The sequence below is a fragment of the Monodelphis domestica genome, chromosome 8 (assembly GCF_027887165.1).
Source record: "Monodelphis domestica isolate mMonDom1 chromosome 8, mMonDom1.pri, whole genome shotgun sequence".
In the NCBI taxonomy this organism is placed as follows: domain Eukaryota; kingdom Metazoa; phylum Chordata; class Mammalia; order Didelphimorphia; family Didelphidae; genus Monodelphis; species Monodelphis domestica.
In genome coordinates this window covers 235,815,067-235,837,058 of record NC_077234.1, presented here as the reverse complement: position 1 = coordinate 235,837,058, position 21,992 = coordinate 235,815,067, and the positions used below count along the sequence as shown (strand labels likewise).

General features: G+C 36.0%; 1 non-coding gene across 1 annotated transcript; it reads left to right on the top strand.

Annotated features, from left to right (window-relative positions):
- Positions 1–3,442: 3,442 nt before the first annotated feature.
- On the top strand, positions 3,443–3,568 carry LOC130456001 (U8 small nucleolar RNA). Its single transcript, XR_008914288.1, has one exon. It is a non-coding gene; the product is annotated as a U8 small nucleolar RNA (small nucleolar RNA).
- The last annotated feature ends 18,424 nt before the right edge of the window (positions 3,569–21,992 follow it).

The following is a 21,992-nucleotide window of genomic DNA, read 5'->3' as shown; positions in this document are numbered from 1 at the left end:
CTTGGTGAGGTGCTTGCTTCTTTCCTTCCCTACTTCTAAGAAGTAGAATTTGGCTAGATTTATATCTATGCATCAGTTTTTTGGAGGACATACCAGAGGAGAAGGGAAGGCAGGTGATAGGCAAACTTTTGAATGGCTACTAAGGACCCTTATATCTGATGAAGGAAGACAACATTGAGAGGGGAGGTAGAAGGGGTAAGAAAGGCTTTGCAGATATAGTAGCTGCTTTGAAGATATTTCAATGGTGCTTCTAAGGACCAGAATGTGAAATACAAGGTCAAATCTGGCTCAATAAAGTCTATGATGGTTCCAAGTACAATTTTCCAGTGGAGAGGGAGCTAAGATGAGGAAAAGGACTTAAGAGGCCATTTAATTCAACCTTTTCACTTTCCAAAGGAGAAAAATGAGGGTAAGTCATTTCATTAAGCTTATGACCCAACAAACCTTTTAATAAAGATATCGCAGGAGAATTTAGAAACACTCGATTTTCATTTTCTAAGAAAACTCCTTGTTCCTAGTTATATGGGCATCATAGTTATATGCGGTTCTCCTGAAGACAAAAGCTGTCTTCTGTTTATCTTTCTGTGTCAATGTTGGATTTTTTTAATGTAAATTTAAAGACTAGCTGGAATGCCTGAGTTTGAGAGTATCTGTGGAAGAGGTACTTGAGCTTCAGAGAGATGAGAAGCAATATAATTTAGAAGGAAGAGATGACTGACTGCTGACGAAACAAAAAAGATGAAAGGACGCAGAGGGAACATAGGGAAATTGATTTTTTAAAAAAAGTCAACAAGTCAAAGAAAACAAAGTTAGGGTTTTTAGTTTATGTGGAAAAACCTAAAAACAACAGTAATTACCAAAGGATTACTAGGTAAATAAGGGCAAATAGAGCATTGAGCTTAGGGAGTCAAGTTCCTGTTTAGAACAACACTTTCAGTCTTAGACTGGTGATTGTACAAGAGTTCAGTCAAAAAAAGGTTGTTGGTTTCTCAAGATGTGGGGACTGAGAAAGAGGAATGGGCACAAGGAGGAAGTCTCATACGCATGTGTGTTTGGATGTGTGTATGCTTGTATGTGTAGGTCACAGGGCAGAAATGAAGCTGCAAAAATGAAAATAATTTTTTTTAAAGTCCTATGAAATCTGGATAAAGCTAGACTCTGAAATTACTCTGTGCACTTATAATCTGGCTACCTATACTTGGTCGCTACCTTTCTTCGTGTTGTTGTAAAGTGATTTTCCCACTGTAAACGGCTGGCTGAAGGTTTTTTGGTTTGTATGACTCAATACAGAGGAGTTGTGAGCTAGGAGGAAGTGCTGGGCTTCCCAAGGTCAAAGCCTTAAAGTGAATCCCATGACTTCCTCCTCCCATCCTGTTTTATCTCTTGAATTTATAGCAGACAAAATGACATGCCATGATTCTAGGGAGCTTACAGGCAGTACTTTGCCCTACTTCTACCTTATCCCCAAATGAGTGGCTCTTGTGTTGGTTATAGCTAAATGAGGATCATTAAAATTGCCATCTAGCCCATCCTGAGTATATTTGTCCATCCATAAGATGCCTGAGTTTGACCCTGAAGATCACCAGCTATAAACTGGGTTTATGGTTGATGATAATTACCATGCAATGAATGGGATCTCTTTCCATTGGGAAAGCCATAAGATTAATCATATGGTTTGGGTGATGGGCGGACCATACACAGATACAACTCTTTCATCTCCAAAATGTGGGTTGTATGATGGTGAGCTTTTGGTGATCTTCAGTTACAACCCCCCAAGGTGGCTAGTAAACAAGTTTTCTTCCAGTTTATTGGTTGGAAAATAATCCTTAGAATGATTAAATAAATTGGAGTGAATAATGTGACAAGTCTTTGGTAAATCAGGAAGGAAAATTTAGAGCTAGCCTGAAGATGTATTTTAAAAATATTTTAATATTTTTTCACTTAAGAAATTCTATTTTTGATGATTACAAGGCTCATAGGACTTAAGAGACAGAATAAACCTTAATGATCATGGAGTCCAAATGTATCATTTTATAGATGAAAATATTGATACAAAAAAAAAGATCAAATGACTTTCCACAGGTTACATATGTAGTAGAACCAGAATCTGAATGCAGAACATTTTACTACAGTTTTAATAATTTTTCTATTACAAACAAAGGATTTCTATTTAAGGTATTCACTGTTAAAAAACAAACTCAAGATAGCAACAAGAGTAAAAAACAAACATTAAGGAACAAGTATGGTAGCACATAGCACATACCTATCAGAATTTCAACTAGTGGAGGCTGAGGCTGTCACACAGACAGACATATACATATGTGTGTATAGATCCAAACACATACACATATATGTATGTGAATATATGCATGTATATCTATGCAAATATGATGTTTAAGGCAAATTATGTCATCTTTTAGCAAAAAGTTTATCCATATATCACAATATATCAAAATCAGAGGATTAAAACATTTCAGAATTATACAAGATCTCAGGGAGCTTGGTTTGTATCTGAAAAAGGAAGTTCCTCTTGTAGGATATTTAATGAGAGCTTCTCTAGCTTTACTATGGTGTTCTCCAGGGTTCCTAAAATCTTTATGTCAATAAAAGACCTATATTCAAATATTCTACTAAGCCAGGTTTCTAGAACCATTACAGCAACAGACTGGCTACATTTTCTAAGGTTCAGTCCAGCTAAGTCCAGAGAGAGTCCTCTATTGGCTGACCATTTGACCAAAGAAATCAATGGAAGCAATCAATAAAATATTTATAAAGTATCTACAAAATGCAAATTGTTATTATTCCATGTACCCTATTTTTGTTTCCATAGTGATGATGATTGATGTTAATAGTGTAGTGATAATACAAACCAATACCAAAGCTATGATTACCACCACTGTATGGAGAGCATTCATGTCTCCAGCCCATTCATATTTATTTGATATTTACCTTCTTTAGAGGCTGGCACAGTCTAGACGGAAATATTTCCAGTAGGGTGGGGTATTGGCTTCTCTGATTTGTTGTGATATATCTTGCCTTTGATAGTAGTAGAATATGGAAGAATCCCATTCATTTTGCTGTCTTCTCTATCAGGCTTTTCAGTATAATTTGAGGAGGTCCTTTCAACCACCTTAAACCATCCCTTCAATTTCTTAGGTTTGAAGGAGCAGCTTTCATCACATTGCTTAGCTGCTCATGCCATTCAGTGGTATCCCTAGAGCCCAGCTGGCCAGCATTTCTGTGATCCTGCTGAGCCTTCAGAGCTACCAAAAAGTCTGTGAGAAGTGATTTATGAGAACTCCTGAGAGGCATTGGAAGCTTACAACCATTTCTAGTTCCTATCTATGTTTATTTAAGAAAACCGATCTTGAATTCTATATTGTCCTACTAAAAACAATAAGAAAGAAATACACCAATAGGAATCTGGTAAATAAAAGTATATCAATCAATATGGTATATTCTTACCTATTACTCATTGATGTATTGATGATTGGTAGTTGCATGACATAATTAGTGTCTCTGCAGCAACTTGAAAATGGTATAAAACTCCTTGTTGCTCCTTTCTGATTCTTCCTGATGATGCAATTTCTTTGGGAGGAAGCACATAGGTGGCTGAGTGGACTGAGAGTCAGTCCTAGAGAGGGAAGATCCTGGATTCAAATGTGACCTCAGAAACTTCCTAGCTGTGTGACCCTGGATAAGTCACTTAACCCCCATTGACTAACCCTTGTTGCTCTTTTGCCTTGGAACCAATACATAGTATTGATTCAAATACAGAAGGTAAGGGTTTTGTTTAAAAGGATATCAGATGGTCTACATTGTATTAATGATCAATTTGAAGCATAAATCAAAAAATTAAAATCATATAAAATTATACAATGCAATACAGTTAAATAAAACTACACAAAATTATACAAACTTGGAGTACAAAGGACAAAATCAATGATTTAATATTAATCAGAACTCTATTATAGTTTTGAGAAGAAGAGGAATCAGAAGCAAGAGAGGATCCATCAGGAAAATGTGGGAAATTTCTGGACATTTATAGGGTTGCAATAAGACCAACACAATGAAAACAAAAGATGGTCCAAATAAGAAGCTTGTATAGTATTGATAGAACACAACAGAATGGTCATATCATGGGAGGTGACTGAAACTCTAGCATTACTATAAAACTGGAAAATGATAGGGCTGGATAAGACCCATAACTACTAGCAGAATAAGCTTGTCTGTCTTGGGGGACTGCTTGTTAAATATTCAGTGTAAGCATTTACAACACAGAATTTATTGTTGTTTCATTGTTTAGATAAGAAAATGATGAAGAATATGTTAATAATCCAGACAAAAACATGACCTAACTTTTCCTAATGACAATAATGGTGATTCCTTCAAATATGGGCCAATTACACATATTTGTACCTTAAATGAAGCATTCACAACTAAATTTTAAAAAATCTATAAACACACCCCCAAAACTAACTGAGAACCAAAAAGTTCTACTAATAAGATATAGAGATGTAAAAGGCAATAGATTGTTGAGTCTTGAATTATTGAATAAGTAACCTGAAAGTATAATACATATATGCTCTCTTTTTTCTTGATGGTTGCAAAGTCTCTGACAATTCCGTACTCATGGCTTATTCATATACTTTAGATATATAAAATAGACCTATTGATAGTGAGAACACTAGAGTACTTGATGAACTATGGGAAACTTGGTCTATTTAGAACTTGCCACCAACAATTTATGGCCAGAACAATACACATAAAATATGATGTTTTATGAGGGAATTTAGTTTTAAGCATATCTAGGTGGCACGGTGGATAGAATACCTGGAGTCAGAATGACTAGAGTTCAAATCTGGTTTCAGACACTTAGTAGCTGTGTGACCCCAGAAAAGTCACTTAATCTCATTTGCCTCAGTTTCCTTATTTGTAAAATGAGCTGGAGAAGAAAATGGCAAAACGCTCTAGTATCTTTGCCAAGAAAACTTCACATGTGATCATGAAGAATTGGAAACAACTAATAACACAATAAAAAAGAGACAAGAATAATAACAGTATAGAGATAATGTACAGATCACAACTTTTAACAAGTTCCTGCTTATGGCTTCAGCCTGATAATCAATCAACAAACATTTATTAAACACTTAATATGTACAAAGTCTTATACTAGGTCCTGGGGATAGAAATACAAGGAATTTAAAAATACTGCCTTTAAGGTGCTTACATTTTCTTAAGGGAGCCAAGTATGAATCTATGGAATAAATATAGAAAGAATAATCAAATTAATAAAAAAGTAGTTATTTATAAGGTAGGAAAGGAAGGCAATAATAACTGGGGGAATAAGAAAACGTATTGTGTAGACTGTGAAAATTAAGCTGTGTCTTATAATAGTAATTTGACTTAGTGTAGAGTTTTAGAAATAAGGGCTGGAAAGATTAATTTTAGCATTGAGTGGAAGTTAGAACAGACCCGACTGGATGGAAGGTTCTCTTAGAATGTTCAGCCAGGAGCTGGAGAAAGCCAACAGGTTGCTCTGAGTCTGACCTGTCTGACAACCAATGAGCCTGCTGTCAGCTTCTCTTACCAGAGACTTTGGATTTGAGAGGAAGTGAAGAAAAACCTGACTTTCTGAGCTTGTCTACTTTTGTTCTGTCTTTCTCTTAGCTGAGGGTTGAGAAGGAAAAAAGGAAAAGAAAGGCAGTTAAACTCTGGTTGGTTTTAGAGTTAGCTGTTGGCTTTTCTCTCAGACCATAGTCTTGGTCTGAGGGAGATTTTGAACCATATTGAGGAGTTTTTCCCCCTGATTTGAGAAACCATCAGGAAGAAACCCAGAAAATATCTGCTGTTGAGACAACTTAATTTGGAAGGAGAAGGACCAAAAACCTTGCTTGCTGAGACTCTGAGTTTTAGCTCAGTCAAACAAACTGTGGAAAGGAAACAAGAACAAGTTCTGAACGTTCTGCCACTGTGTTGGAACAAGCAACAGTGGGAATATCCATAGAGAAGAAATTGACAAGACTGACAGTTGGTGGGGGAAGGGGCAACTGGGAGTGGCAGTTGGTCTTGTGACTAGGACTTCCTTCCTGGCGTGGGGAGTGTGAGGAGCTTTTGGTTCCAAGTCTCTGGATTGAGGTGCCTCTACTTGCTTCAGCCTGAAGACACAAGCCCAATCAGTTCTGAAGGTCAGAACTGTTCTTGTTGCTTGCTATATACTGCTAAGATTTTGGAATTGACAAAGCTAGCACAGATATAGCATAGACAGGAGTGGGAGAAACCCTCCACCAGCCTGTGAGGCCTGGCCTCAGGTCCAAAGCTGAGAAAGACTCCAACCTTATTTAGGGACCTCCCTCTTCCCTTTTCCCTGAATCCTCTCCAATTCAAACTGGTTATTAAAATTTCTCTTATTAGAATATCACAGTCAGATAAGACTATCTTTTCTGGGGCATAGAGGGAGCTGAACCTCAGTTCAGTCATCACACTACAAACAGTCCTTATCGGACCCCTGCTGGGCAACCAAAGTCAGGGGGAAAGGCTTGTCCCTCAGGAGGGTCCATGTTTAGCCTGCTCTGTGGCAACTTCGGCAGCAATCCAGCAAGAAAGACATCCCCGCAAGCTATCATAAGTGGCTCATTTCTTGGACACCCCATTTTGGTCAAAAATAGCCTCTCGGCAGGGGGTATCTCTCACCTTCACCTCACCAGCAGCCATATTCCCTCTCTCCCTTCAATTCCTCTATTCCCTGCTACAAACCTTCAGTTATTCCCTGTTTTTTCTATCCCCCCTCTTTCCCAATAAATATTACAAACCTCAGTGTGCCTAGCCATTTTGGGCACACTAGTATTATTTGCTTGCAGGCAAATATATATATATATATATATATATATATATATATATATATATATATATATATAATTTAACTCATATAAGGATTTAGTTAGAATTTAGTCAGATAGTATTTTATGGGGAATTTGTTATTTGGCAGGGTGTTCAGAGTAGCTTCAAGAATCAGAAGACTTTGCCATGAATCAAACATAGAAGTGGCTGGAGTATTTAGCTTACTTTTAGTGTTAAAGCTTCCTTGTTGTTTTAATCCTTATATCTATATCTTTAAAGTTACAAATAAATAGAATTTTATAGGGAAACATTTAGTCTCCAAGACTGTGTTTTTGCACACAGTCCAATGAAGGAGGTTCACATTTGAACCTCCCTTACAGGTGGATAATTGAAGTGCTTCGCAGCCATCAGGCAAAGTATCCCATAGCATACCACCTTAATACTTTACATACCAGCATTATTATTATTATTTCAGTCCTAGAGGAAGAGATGAATTCTAAAGGACAGAGATGAGGAGAGAGGGCATTCTGAATGATAGGGATAGTCAATGAAAAATTATGGAGGAGGAGATGAAAAGGAACAGGGAAGCCAGTTTGGTCCATCAAGGGAACAAGGTATGGAAAGACTGGAAGGAAACATAGATAGAAGTGAGTTAGGAAGTGTTTTAAATGTTAAAAGAGAGAAGTTTTATTTGATCTTATAGGGCATAGGGAGCCCGTGGAGTTTATTGAGTAAATGAGTGACACATGGTAAGATTTGCCCTTAAGGAAAATCATTTTTGGCAGCTGTGTGGAGGATAAGTGGAGTGGAGGGAGAAAGAAGCCCAAAGAGCAGACTGTTTTAATACTATAGGAAGAGGAAAAGTAGACCATGAAGGTATCTGTGTGAGAAGAAGATATTGATGTTATAGCTAAAACTGTTGTAGAGTAAGAAATGGTAAGATTTGATCAGCTATGAGGGAACAGAGAGAGTGAGGAGTTGAGGACAGCATTAGAAACTAGAAAAATGGTGGCAGAAACAGGGAGTTGGAGGAGGGCTAGATTTTCAGGGGTTTGGGGTGGGGAAGATAATGCTTTTTGTTTTGGACCTACTGAGTTTGGAGGGTATCCAGAACAACCCATTTGAAAGGAAGATGATGACATTTAGTCTATACCAGTAGATAGTTTAGATTTTTTTTTTCATTGTTGATTCAGTCATGTCTGACTCTGGCCCCATTTGGGATTTTCTTGGAAATCATATAGAAGTGGTTTGTCATTTCTTTCTCCAGTTTATTTTATAGATGAGGAAACTGAAGCAAACAGAGTTAAGTGACTTGCCCAGGGCCAGACAGTTTGAGGCTGGATTTGAACCCAGATCTTCCTGACTCCACAGGCAGCTTGGTGCAGAGGATGGAATGCCGGGTCTGGAGTCAGGAAGATTCAAAATGAATTGGAGAAGGAAATGGCAAACCACTTCAGTATCTGCTGAGAAAAACCCAAATATGATCATAAAGAGTCAGAAAAGTCTGAAAAATGGCTGAATTTCCTGACTTCCAGCCCAGCACTCAATCCGTTGTGCCCCATAGCTGCCATGGTTTAGATACAAGGACATATAGAAACAGGGACATAGAAATAGGGACATATAGAAACAAGGACATATAGAAACAGGGTCATATAGATTCAGAGACATGTAGATTGAGGGATATATAGAAACAAGGACATATAGATATAGGTACATAGAAACAAGGACATATAGATACAGGAACACATAGAAACAGGGACATGAAACAGAGTCATATAGATTCAGAGACATGTAGATTCAGGGACATAGATCAGCAGACCATAGGACAATTAGGTCCATTTGACCTGTGACCAGGCTACTTTATGATATGATTGAGTGACTTAGAAAGAGGCTGAAGAAGAAGGGGGAAGGGGAAACTGAAGGGAAGAAGGGGGGCGGAAGGGAGATTCGAAGAGGGGAGGGAGGGAGGTATAAAAGGGAGGAGGGTAGGCAAAAGAAGATAACTACCTGATCCATTAGTTATCTAGCATACCATCAAATATACACTCCAAATATCATCTATTACTACCCCACTCTTGTCTCTTTCTTGAGCTCTAGTCCCGCATTGTCAACTGTCTAGTGGATATTTTGAACTTAATGTCTTGTAGGCAGCTCAAACCCAACATGTCCAAAGCAGAGCACATTCTCTTTCCCCCCAAATTCTCTCCTCCCTCTTCTGAACCAGTGTTAAGGGTACCATCTTCCCAGCCACTCAGGTTCTCCACTTTAGTATCATTTTCCATTCTTCAATAGTATCAACTCAATTCTTGCCTACCCTAAGTTTTGTGGTTGTTCTTCAGTTGTTCAGTTGTGTCTGACTCTTCATGACCCCATGGACCATATCTATGCATGGGGTTTTCTTTGCAAGAATACTAGAGTGATTTGCCATTTCCTTCTCCAGTGGATCCTAGGTATCCAGTCAATTGCCAGGTCTTATCACTTCTTTCTGCCCTTTCTTCCACTTACTTATGTTGCCACTCACTTACATCAGGCTCTCATCACTTCTTGTCTTACCTCCATTTCAATAGCTTCCTTAATTGATCTCCTTGCTTCAAACTTGCCCCACTTCAATCCATTTCCCATAAATTACCTGAGTTATTTATACCAAAGTGTTAGTCGGACTGCCTTCCAAACCCCTAAAATGTCAATGATTTCTCATGTTCTGTAGGATCAATGTGACAAATGCCTTCTCACAACCTGCACCCTTTCTACCTTATCAGTAGATTTCACCCATCCGTGTTTCAGACATGCTGGCCCACTTGTTACTCCTCACCTACCACCCTGCAGCTGCTTGCTCATGCCATTTCTTTGGCTCTTCCTCTTGCCTGGTATGCTCTCCCCCCTTGCTTCCTCCTCTTAGAACTCCTGGCTTCCTTTAAGATTTTGGTTCAACTTCCCCTTGTTACCAGAAGCTTTCCTTGGTCTTCCCACAGCTTCTGGTGTCTTCTTCTATCAGGTTACCTTCCATCCACTTAGTGTGTACCTTGTCCATTTCTCTCTCTCTCTCTCTCTCTCTCTCTCTCTCTCTCTCTCTCTCTCTCTCTCTCTCTCTCTCTCTCTCTCTCTCTCTCTCTCTCTCTCTCTCTCTCTCTCTCTCCTTAGAAGGTGGAAAGACCTATATGGGATTATGCAGAGTCAAGTGAGCAGAACCAAGAGCACACTATGTACAACAGAAATGTTGTTTGAAGAATAATTTGTGCACGTCCATTTCTAGAGGAAGAACGGATAAATAAAAACAAGCAAGGCATTTTCTCGAGCGGTCTCCCTTGCCTGTAATGCTCTACTCCCTCAATGCCATTTCTGGTTTCTCTGATGAAAATGCCTGTAGGTGAGAGACACAGCATTTTGTTATTGGAGCAACCAGAAGGCCAAAGTCACTGGATCAAATAGCATGTAATAACGAGGAAGATGCAAGAATACTAAAAGGGTGGAAGGTCATGAGGTATCGGCTAGGCTCTGCAGACCCTTGAAACAGAGTGTTTTATATTTTTGTAGGAAACAGCCCTCACTCCATAAAGTAATAGCCACTAATGAAAATGGATATGCACCACTGAATTTGTTGACTATAGCTAAAAGTGGTTTATTTTTTGTGTGGAAACCTTGAAATGACTATAATCCAACAATGCAATCAAAAGGTGCTTTATGAGTGACATCCACATGAATCTACAAAGAACGACTATACATAGGATGAGGTCATACATATTTCTTTATAGGAATGGATGGCTTATGATAGTGATTGAGGATCAAGATATTGTCAACAGAAATTAGGTAAAAATGATCTTAAAGAAGTCTGGATTCACTGATCAGTGCAGATTATGCCAAGTGGCAACATATCCCAAAGGTGGAAGAAAAGAACATCTATTGATTCATGATCAAGGAACTAGAATTATATGTAAGAAGCTTTCTCTTCTTTATGAACAAATCTCTAGCTAGCTAGCTTGGACATATCCTGCAAGTGGACAATAAGCTGTGCCCAGAATTGAACAGGACAAGAGTGGTTTAAATTGGTTTTAGAAGAAAAGTTATTTTATTGACTTTAATGACTTATTTTAAAGACATTTAATGACTATATTTAATGACTTTAAGCGTGTCCTTGACACAAAAGCCATTTAAAAATACCAATATTTTCTTGCTGGTTTTATGTTTACAAGTCATGGAAGACAACATTCCATGAATAGTTAAAGTTGGAAATCGCTTCAAGGAGGAGCAAAGGAGTATGTGTGTGAATGGGCTGTGACATACGAAAATGAAGGAATTAGGCAGGAAATGTGCTGTGGATGATATCATCAAAGAAACATATGACTAAAGGAAAATGGGTCAGTTATATAGCAAGAGGAAGAGATAATCTCACTGGTATGATAATAGCTAGCATTTGTATTGCATTTCGAGTTTGCAAGCCACTGGACAAATATTACTGTATTTTGTCCTCATGACCACCCTGGACCTTCCTATCTTTATTTTACAGATGAGAAATCTAAGACAGACAGATGCAGGCTCTGGGAGAAGGGGGAAGGATTAGTAATGAGGCCAAATTTGAACTCAGTTCTTCCTGACTCTACACTTGGAACTTTATCCACTGCCTGCCATGTAGTTGCTTGGACACAAAGGAGAGTCTTGTTAATGTATGCACAACATAAAGAGAAATAGAAAAGGATGCTAGGGCATTCGGTGGCCGTTTTACAGGAAACAAGTGGTAAGTCAGATAAAAAAGATATGAATGAGCTGAGAGCTGTATGAGCTACACTGCTAGAGAGAATACTCATTTCAGTGAGATCATGGATTCATGGAAGTTTTAGTTTTGAAAAGAAAATACTATAAAATATCAAGTTTAGATAAAAATTCTATGCAAAATGTCTCCACTCTAACCAAGATCTATTTGTCATTCTATTAAGAGCTGTTCACATTGATATATATTTTCTAAGTTTAAAAATCTTTATGTTTTTTAAAAAAAAATTACAAACATTTCCAGACCATCCCCATGACATGAAAATTCTCTTGTTACATAGTACAGTAATTAGTCAAAGCATAATTCAATGACCTCATCTGAAAATTCATGCATGACACACCGGTAACCCCCAATCTGTCTATTTAGAAATGTTTTTTAAATGAATACTTCCTCTCATATTTCAAGACATTATAAAGGAAAACTGTTCTGATATACTAGGATTAGAGAGTAAAATAGAAAGTGAAAGAATTCACCAATCACTTTCTGAAAGAGATCACAAAATAAAAATGCCCAGTAATACTATGATAAATTCCAAGGTTCCTAAGACAAAGAGAAAATATTGCAAGGAATTAGGAAGAAATAATTCAAATAACAGAGTTAAAACAGTTGGGATCATACAAGATTCAGCAGCTTCTAGATTATAAAAGTGGAGGGCTTGCTATATGAAATTCCTAAAGGTAAAGGAGCTAGGATTACCAAGAATAACCAACCCAGCAAAACTGAATAAAATCCTTTGGGGGAGGATTGATCTTTAAGGAAATAGAGGTCTTCCAAGCAGCCCAGATGAGAAGACCAAAGCTAAAAAGAATATTTGACATTCAACCACAAGGCTCAAGAGAAGCATAAACGTTATTTTACAAGAGAGAAATTTTAAAGGACTTAATTTTGATAAACTGTATATATTATTATAGAGGAAGATGATACTTGGAATTCCCAAGAACTTTTTTGTTATTAGGGTAGTTAGAAGAATATACATAGATAGAGGGCATAAGTGTGAGTTGACTATGATAGATGATCTCAAAAAAAATTAAAAGGTTGAGAAAAAGGGATGCTCTGGGAGAAGGGGGAAGGAAGAAGAATAGGGAAAATTATTTCACATAACAGAGCCATGCAAGGAAGAACCTTTACAATGGAGGGAAAATGAGGAGGGGAGAGAGGCAAGCAACAGTTAACTGTCAGTCTCACTGGAATTGGTTCAAAGAGGGAAGAAGACAAATGCAGTTTAAAATAGTTAAATGAATTACAGGAGGAAATAGTAACACTATGGTAGTGGGGGATCTAAACTTTCATCTCTCAGAACTAGATAAATCTAACAATAAAAGAAAAAAACAAGAAGGGAATTAAGGTAGTGAATAGAATTTTAGAAAAGTTAGATATGATAGAGCTCTGAAGATACCTGAATGGGAATAAAAAGGAATATACCTTTTATTCTGTTTTATGTGGCACCTTCACAAATTTGGCTCTATATTAGGGAATAAAAAGTTCACAAACAAATGCAGAAAGGCAGAAATATTAAATGCTTACTTTTCAGACCACAATTCAATGAAAATTATATTCATTAAAGGACCATAGCAAAAGAGATTAAAAATTAATCAGCAAATATAGAGTGGAATAGAAATTGTAGAATGGAAGCTATAGAATTGAAATCCTATAGAATGAATGGGTCAAAGGACAAAATAGAAATGATTAATTTCATTAAAGAGAACAACAACAATGAGACAATCTTGTCTGTAATGGAGATAATCTTAAAACTTTCCCAATAAGATCAGGAGTGAAGCAAGGATGTCCATTATCACCATTGCTGTTCAATATGGTACTAGAAATGCTAGTTATAACAATAAAAGAAAAAAGAAATATATGGAATAAAATAGGCAATGATGAAATAAAACTATCACTCTTTGCAGATGATATGAGAATATACTTAGAGAATTCTAGAGAATCAACTTAAATACTAGTTGGAACAACTTTTGCAAAGTTGCAGAATATAAAATAAGTCTACATAATTCATCAACATATTTTATATATTTATATTTATATATTGTAATATTTATATATTTATATATTGCCAACAAAGTCCAGCAGCAAGGAATAGAGAAATTCCATTTAAACATAGGGAATATTAAATAGTAGGAAGTCTATCTGCCAAGACAAACCAAGAGGTTATATGAACACAATTATAAAACAGTTTTGACACAAATAGATCTAAATAATTGGAAAAATATTAATAGGTTGTGGATAATCTGAGTCAATAGAATAAAAATGATGATGCCTGAATTAATGTACTCATTCAGTGCCATACCAAACTACCAAAAATTATTTTATAGAGCTAGAAGAATTAGGAGCAAAACTCATTGGAAAGACAAAAGGTCAAGAATATCAAGAGATTCAATAAAAAATGTGAAGGAAGGTGGTCTCACAATCTTGGATTTCAAATTATATTACATGGTAATTATCAAAATAATCTGATGCTGGATAAGAAATAGTGTGGTGGAATCAAGGAATAGATTAGATACATAATACACAGTAGTAAATGACCATAGTAACCTAGTGTTTTATTAACCCAAAGATCAAAGCTTTGGGGACAATAAATCATTATTTGACAAAAATTGCTGGGAAAACTGGAGAGCAATTTGGTAGAAACTAGATATAGACCATTATCTTACATTGTATAACAAGATAAGGTTGAAATGGGTGCATGATTTAGACATAAAGGGTGATATATATATATATATATGTATATATATATATATTAACTTTTATTTAATTAGCTAATTTAGAACATTATTCCTTGGTTACAAGAATCATATTCTTTCCCTCCCTCCCCTACCCCCACCCCTTCCCATAACAATTCCATTGGGTTTTACATGTGTCCTTGATCAAAACCTATTTCCTTGTTGTTGATGTTTGCACTAGGATGTTCATTTAGAGTCTACATCCCCAGCCATATCCCCTCAACCCATGTAGTCAAGCAGTTGTTTTTCTTCTGCCTTTTTACTCCCACAGTGTTTCCTCTGAATATGGATAGTGTTCTTTCTCATAGGTCCCTCCAAATTGTCCTGGATAATTGCATTGCCACTGATGGAGAAGTCCATTACGTTCGATTATACCACAGTGTATCAGTCTCTGTGTACATTGTTCTCCTGGTTCTGCTCCTTTTGCTCTGCATCACTTCCTGGAGGTTGTTCCAGTCTCCATGGAATTCCTCCACTTTATTATTCCTTTGAGCACAATAGTATTCCATCACCAACATATACCACAATTTGTTCAGCCATTCCCCAATTGATGGGCATCCCCTCGTTTTCCAGTTTTTTGCCACCACAAAAAGCACAGCTATGAACAATCTTTTTCCTTATTATCTCTTTGGGGTACAAACTCAGCAGTGCTATGGCTGGATTAAAGGGCAGACAGGCTTTTTGAAACTCTTTGTGACTTCCAAACTGCCATGTGATGTCTGATTATTAATGGAATACTAGTATGCTATGAGAAATTCTTAGCAAGATAGTTTCAGAAAAACCTCAGAAAACTTTTATGATCTTATGCAAAGCTAACTGAACAGAACCAAAAGAATACTGTACACAATAACAGCAATTTTGTGAGTGACCATGCTATTCTGATCAGTGTAATAATCCAAGTCAATTCCAAAAGCTTTATGATAAAAAATGCTATCCACTTCGTGAGAGAGCTGATGGAGTTTGAGTGGATATTGAAGCACTTTATTTTTCATGCTTTTTTTGGAACATGAAATGTTTTATATGATTTTACATCTATAAATATATCACATTTCTTGCCTTTTCAATAGATAGGAGAAGCTCAAGTGCAAAGGAGAGAATTCAGAACTCAAACTTTTTTTAAATGTCAAAAATAAGTAAATAGATTTAGTTTATAAACATTTGGAGTAAAATCATTTGATTTAATTCCTTAGTCCAAGAGAGGCAGTATTACATAATGGATAAAGAGAGAAGCCTTTCTAGTAAAAGGAGACCTGAGTTCAAGTCCGGATTCTGACATTTATTGACTACATGATTATCAACAAATTACTTAATTGCTTGCTGCTCTGCACCATGCATTCTCTAAGTGTGTAAATTGCAGGGAATATTCTGATCTGCATAGGAAAGAGGAGCCAGTCTCCTCATCTAGGAGTTTTGCCATGGTTATGCTGGTGCCATCTTGCCTTTTAAAGCCCAGTACTAAATGTTCAGTGTTAGTATTTACATCTCAAAATGAACAAATGTAACAAATCAGGGCTTGGCTTATTTTTGTCATTATTAATTCTAAGTCTTAGATGGAGAAAATATTAATATTGTATATTAAACTTAAGTTTTTTCCCTGTATAAGTTTTTTATTTTTTCAAAGAGCCAGTTATTAAATATTGAGCAATATATCCCTATGCCAATGAAATCCTATTTCTTCGCACTCTTGGGCCATGTATGCTATTAGAAGTGGTACAGGTAACAAAGACAATTTAATCTCCAAAGTCATTTTTAACCACGAGACCTAAAAAAATCATTTACTTTAATCCTTTGTAAATTCAACTCTTAGGGCTAACCAAACACTATCTTACAGGTTTATTATTTGCCTTATCATGTTATCACTGTAGAATATAAAAATAGCCTTAATTATGAATGTTCCTCAAGTAAAAGAGACATGGTTACAATACTTACTAGAGCATCTAATTAGTTTCCTCACCCTAGGGCAAACCACTTTGCACTTTTTGTTCACAGCCCAATCAACCCTATGATATTTAGAAAGAGGGTCATGGGGATTTGGTTCTACAATTTAATCACTACAACGTTCCTTGCCTCTTGTTTTCTTTTTCATCAAAGTCTTGAAACAAAGAGGCAAAGCTGGTTTCTTATTCTATCTTGCAACATTTAGTATCACCTGAGAAGCTTTAGAGAAAATGATGGAAGATGTACAGCAGTGGCGCCAAACTCATATAAAATAGGTGCCACTAATCCATACATAAAGATCCCTGCTAGCTTCTTATTGATTTTGTTTTAAAATGTTAGCTTGTCTCCATTTTATTGCATTTGTATTTATTTAGTTAAATGTTTTCCCAATTACATGTTAATGTTCGGGGCTCCACAGAGGCGGTGTGTTTGATATCTCTGAAGTAGAGCATCAAGCTTCATATTTCTAGAGAAATGTAGTGAAGGGACCAATCCTTGGCATGATGGTTATTTTCACCTTTTACATGAATAGATTATCCATTACTGACATGACCTGTGGGGTTCCTCTCAGCAGGTGGAGTCTCTCTCTTGGGGGTCATTGAGTGGTTTGTAGAAACTGAGTTGAATGATTGGTTTAGTTTCCAGTGGAGAAAAATTAATTACAGTCCAGCATTTTAATTAACATGAACTAGCCCCCTTGTTCTGTGGGGTCTGTACAATGGTTACAACCTTAATGAATTTTAAATCGAACATTAATCATACTTTCTAATGATTTTCCGAACATGTTGTCTGCGAAGACTCAAAGGATGTTACAAATATTAACTTAAGGACCATCACACATCTGTTTCACATACAGCATTTCCTTAGAATCTCAGGGCAGTTTTAAGCTTATTAAAACTTAAATGAATACGTCTGCCCTGAGGCTCTTGGGACATCCTGTACAAAAGATGACTTTTCATTTCAAAGTAGTTGTTAAATGATTTCCAGAAGAGATCATACATTGAAAAGACTTTCCAAACTTTTGATTCCTCTATAAATATCAGCTATTATCATTCTCAGCTCTGTTGATCAAATGAGATAACATATGTAAAGCCTTTGCAAATTTGTAAGTGTTATCTAAATTTTAGTTTTCATTGTAGGAGCAGTGTGGCACGCTGGATAGAGTGCTAAATGTATGGCCCGTTTTATTAAAATTATCTGATTTTGGGGTAAAAATTTAACTTTATTGATTATATCAGTGTCATGACCAGTAAAGTGATATAGATTTCCATGGCTCTCTCAGGATGAGGGACAACCTGAGCTTAATAAAGATATTTTTAGGAGCTCATTATTCAGCCCTCCCATGATGATTCCATGACATATTTAATTGGCGATAGCTAATCAAGAGGTGGCCCATTACCCATCCACCCCTCCCCATCCCCATAGTTGGACAGGTCACACACACCAGAAAAGTGTCTTCCTGTTAGTCAGAGTCTATGAAAGGACCACATTCTCCAGGACACAGAAAACGCAAAGATCTATAGACAGAAGGGGGTGGCTAAGAAATTCTCCCTAATATGCAGGAAATGATTTCAGGAATTTATAACACAGAACCTTGATATAAAAAATACAGTATATAAAAACAAATTTTCACAAGTCAAAAAGACTTTATTTTGAATCTCATCTCAGATGTATGAACCTGCGAAAGACATTTAATTCCTAACAGTGTATAATAGCATCTACCTTGCCACATTGTTATAAAGGTCAACAGAGAAGATAAATAAATGCCCACGTATTATTGTTGCTGTCATCCTCAGTTTACAGATGAGTAGCTATAGAAAGATTAAACTTAACAGAGGTCAACAGAAAGGGAATGAGGATACCAGTAAACTATGCTGACTATTTTCCATAGGCTAATGGTGAGGCTGCTTCTAATTTAACCAAGTGAAATTGAGTTGTGGTGATAATCCCGCTGGTTTGATTATTAAGGATGAACTGGGGGTAGGAATATTCCAGGTTGAAAAAAAGGCCAAATTTCCACTTGAGCTGGTAGTTTATACAGCTTTAGAATGCACCAAGTATAAGCTAAGATATAGAATAAATTCACATCCCCATAATGTGACAACTGTGACTTTTAGTTTTTGCTGTTTTCAACAAGAACAACTTCAACTTCTGTAGAAAAATCTGCAATTTAAAAATCAGAACAGGTTGTGATGATGCTGACTTTTAAAGTAATAGTTCTCTCTGAAATGAAAATAAATGGTATATATATTACTTATATATGGTTTATTTAAACTGAGACAGGTAAATATTATAGTGACCAAGAGGAAGAGAATTAAATCATAATCTCAGATATGAGTCTAACCAACTAGCAGGGTTTGTTGTCATTAGTAGATATTCAACATTACCTGGCAATTCAGATCAGTGGCCTTTGGACTTCCAAAGGTAGATACCAGCAATTGGGGACCCTTTCTGGGAATGAAGAAGACAAAAAACTAGCCTTGAGTCAAGCAGAAATTCACAAAAAAATGGAGGCGAATTAAACAAAGAAAATTATAGAGACTGATTTTGTTATGTCTTACATTCTCTCTCTCTCTCTCTCTCTCTCTCTCTCTCTCTCTCTCTCTCTCTCTCTCTCTCTCTGCCTGTCTGTCTGATATATATATATATATATATATATATATATATATATATGTACACACATTCTGCTTTGGAAGACAGTATTTCTCCTTTTGAAATGCACACACACAAACATATGCTTCAAAAGGAGGGATTCTGATCTCTAAAGAAAATGTTCATCTAGAAAACAAAGTGTGTGTGTATATATATATATATATTTATATTTATGGTGCTTTCTAAAGAATATTTTGTCATTTTGCTTATATGTGGGTTCAGAATCCCTCCTTTTGAAACAATTACAGAATAGCCCAATGTGGTTTCAAAATTAATTTTAAAAATTAATATGAAGTCTGTACAATGGTTACAACCTTAATGAATTTTAAATCTTGCATTAATCATTCTTTCTAATGATTTTCACTAGATATTCATGATATACATCAAAGATAGATAATGTTTCACTATATAGTCATATAAATTTTATTAAATTAATTAATTTAATTCATGGACAATTTTTGACAGGTTGATAATTCATAAAGTTATGTATTTCTATCTATTTATCTCTACACACAATTATTCCTTCCACATTATGGCTTTTCTCCCCTTACTATTTCAATATATTGCAGGTTGACATAAGAAATTAAGTGGGAATTTTTTGAGAATTTTGTGGAAGCCACAAACAACCTGTGAAGACCATCAGATGTCAGAAAAAGTTTAGAAACTCAGAAATGAATAGTTAACCTAAAATTTACAATAAGGTTCTCCAAAAACCCAATAGAAGAAAAAGAAACAAATTCCAACTTCTTATCTGGTATGAAGGGAGGTCCAAAAATTTTTATGTGAATTTTCCAGATTGCTTGGGTGCTATGCCCCTAACCCCCAAGATGTGGAAAGGGTAGACAGAAAAGATAACTGTGTGTATATGTACTGTTCTAACTTGTGGTCTCTCCCGTGAAGTTATAAATGGTATCATATAAAGGGCAATAATAATGGCATCTCTCTTGGCCTGGGATTCTGGTGGGAGAAGTGGAGGAATGGGATAGAGTGACTCAGGTACAGCTCTAGGTGGCGTAATGGTTGAAGTATTGAACCTGGCGTCATGGGAAGATGTGAGTTCAAATTTTACCTTAGTCACTTAGTAGCTATGAGACCCTGGGAAAGTCACGACCATTGTCTACTTCAGTTTCCCTCTGTATATGGACATAACAAGAACACGGGTTTTGTGAGGTTGACCACATGTGATAATATTTGGAAAGACCTGAGTTCAAATTTGGCTACAGACACTAGCTGTGTGACTCCAGGCAAGTCATTTAACCTTGTTTGCCTCAGTTATCTCCTATGTAAAATGGGCTCAGGAAGGAAATGACAAACCACTCCAGTACCTCTGCCAAGAAAACTCCAAATGGGGTTGTAGAGAGTTGGACATGACTGAAAAATGCCTGGACAAATATGTAAACCTTAGAGTTATTTATATTTATATATATATATATATATATATATATATATATATATATATATATATATATATATATATACACACACACACATATACATATATATGTTTGTGTGTGTATAGATATTTGCTTATATCTATACACATACATATACATATAATGCACATATACATATATGTATGCATAATATCTAGAATATATTATATATCATGTCAAATATATTAAACATTACTTATTTAAATTAATTTTAATTTAATTAAAATCTAAATTAATGTTTATATATACATGCTATATATATCATGAATATATTTATGCACAAATGCTTTATTAGTAAATATATAATTTATATTACATACTGTAATAATTCTATATAATAGAATATTATATATTATATATGATTATGATATCTGAATATATATATATACTATATATAATGTAATATCTATAATATTGCTATTAATGTTGCTATTAATGTAGGGCCCAGGGAAACAATGCAGTTTCAGCACCATATTTAAATTAATCAACTCACTCTCTGGGTCTTCAGTGTCATAGGAAAGTATTCATTTGATTGAGAGATAAAGAACAAAATTAACTTTTATGCTTCAATTGTTTTCATTATCTACAAAACAGCATGTCTCTGAGATCTAACAGATTTCATTCTTTCTTTTTTTCCCCTCCTAATGCAATGGAAAATGTCTCTGAAGGGAGAAAATGACATTGTAGTTCAGGTGAGAGAGAATGAATAAAGCAGGGCTAAAAGATTAGAAGGCAGGTGGTTAATTCTAACTAATATGAGATGTGAAATAATATTTAGAAGGGAGATAATCATACATGGCATGACCCAAACTTTCCAACCTGTAGAAGGGAGATCAAATTTTCCACAGACATTTGAAGAAAGGTTAAATGGAATATTCCAAACATACTACTTCATTTATTCATGTCTAAAGCACTGGGCTAGCAATGCCCCTAACTCAAATGTCTTCATATCTCAGTCGCTTAATCTGTAAAATGGGCATCTGTGAAATAGCAGCTACCTTCTTGGGGCTATTGAGGATCAAATGAAATAATATTGGAAAAGTGTGATGCACACCTAGGACAGTTAGATACTTTTAACTTTCCAACTAACAGGAAAATTTATTGGCCCCTCTGACTCTGCTATGTGTTCTTTTAGATTAGAATGAGCACTTAATTAATCAACAAAATGAGAGTATTGGACTTGTTGGTCTCTAAACTTGAAATCCATGATCCTTTGTTAAGCTATTTTGTTGGTCTTCCTTACTCAAAAAAGAACCAAAGACAACATGGAGTGATGACGACTTGGGAGTGGATTGGATTGGAATGAAGTGACACAGAATTACATAAAGTCATCAGCCTCACTATCTCTCCCAGAGTCATCTAAGTCCAGTAGCAAGACAAAAGTCGGGACAACTGGTGCTGTTTCAGGATGCAGTGAATCACTTTAGCTGCTTTGATGTCTGATCAAGCTCTCCACATTTCTGCTTTAGCCACCTTCATGGTCATTGGAACAATTGTTCTCATCTGCCCATTCTGCTAAGGGGAAGTCTTCACATAATTGTGTTTTCACACAGTACCCAAGGACACAGATCATCCCAAGCCTGGTGAATTAGACTCATTGAAGGCATCCAGATGCTTTCCTACCTTGTTCTC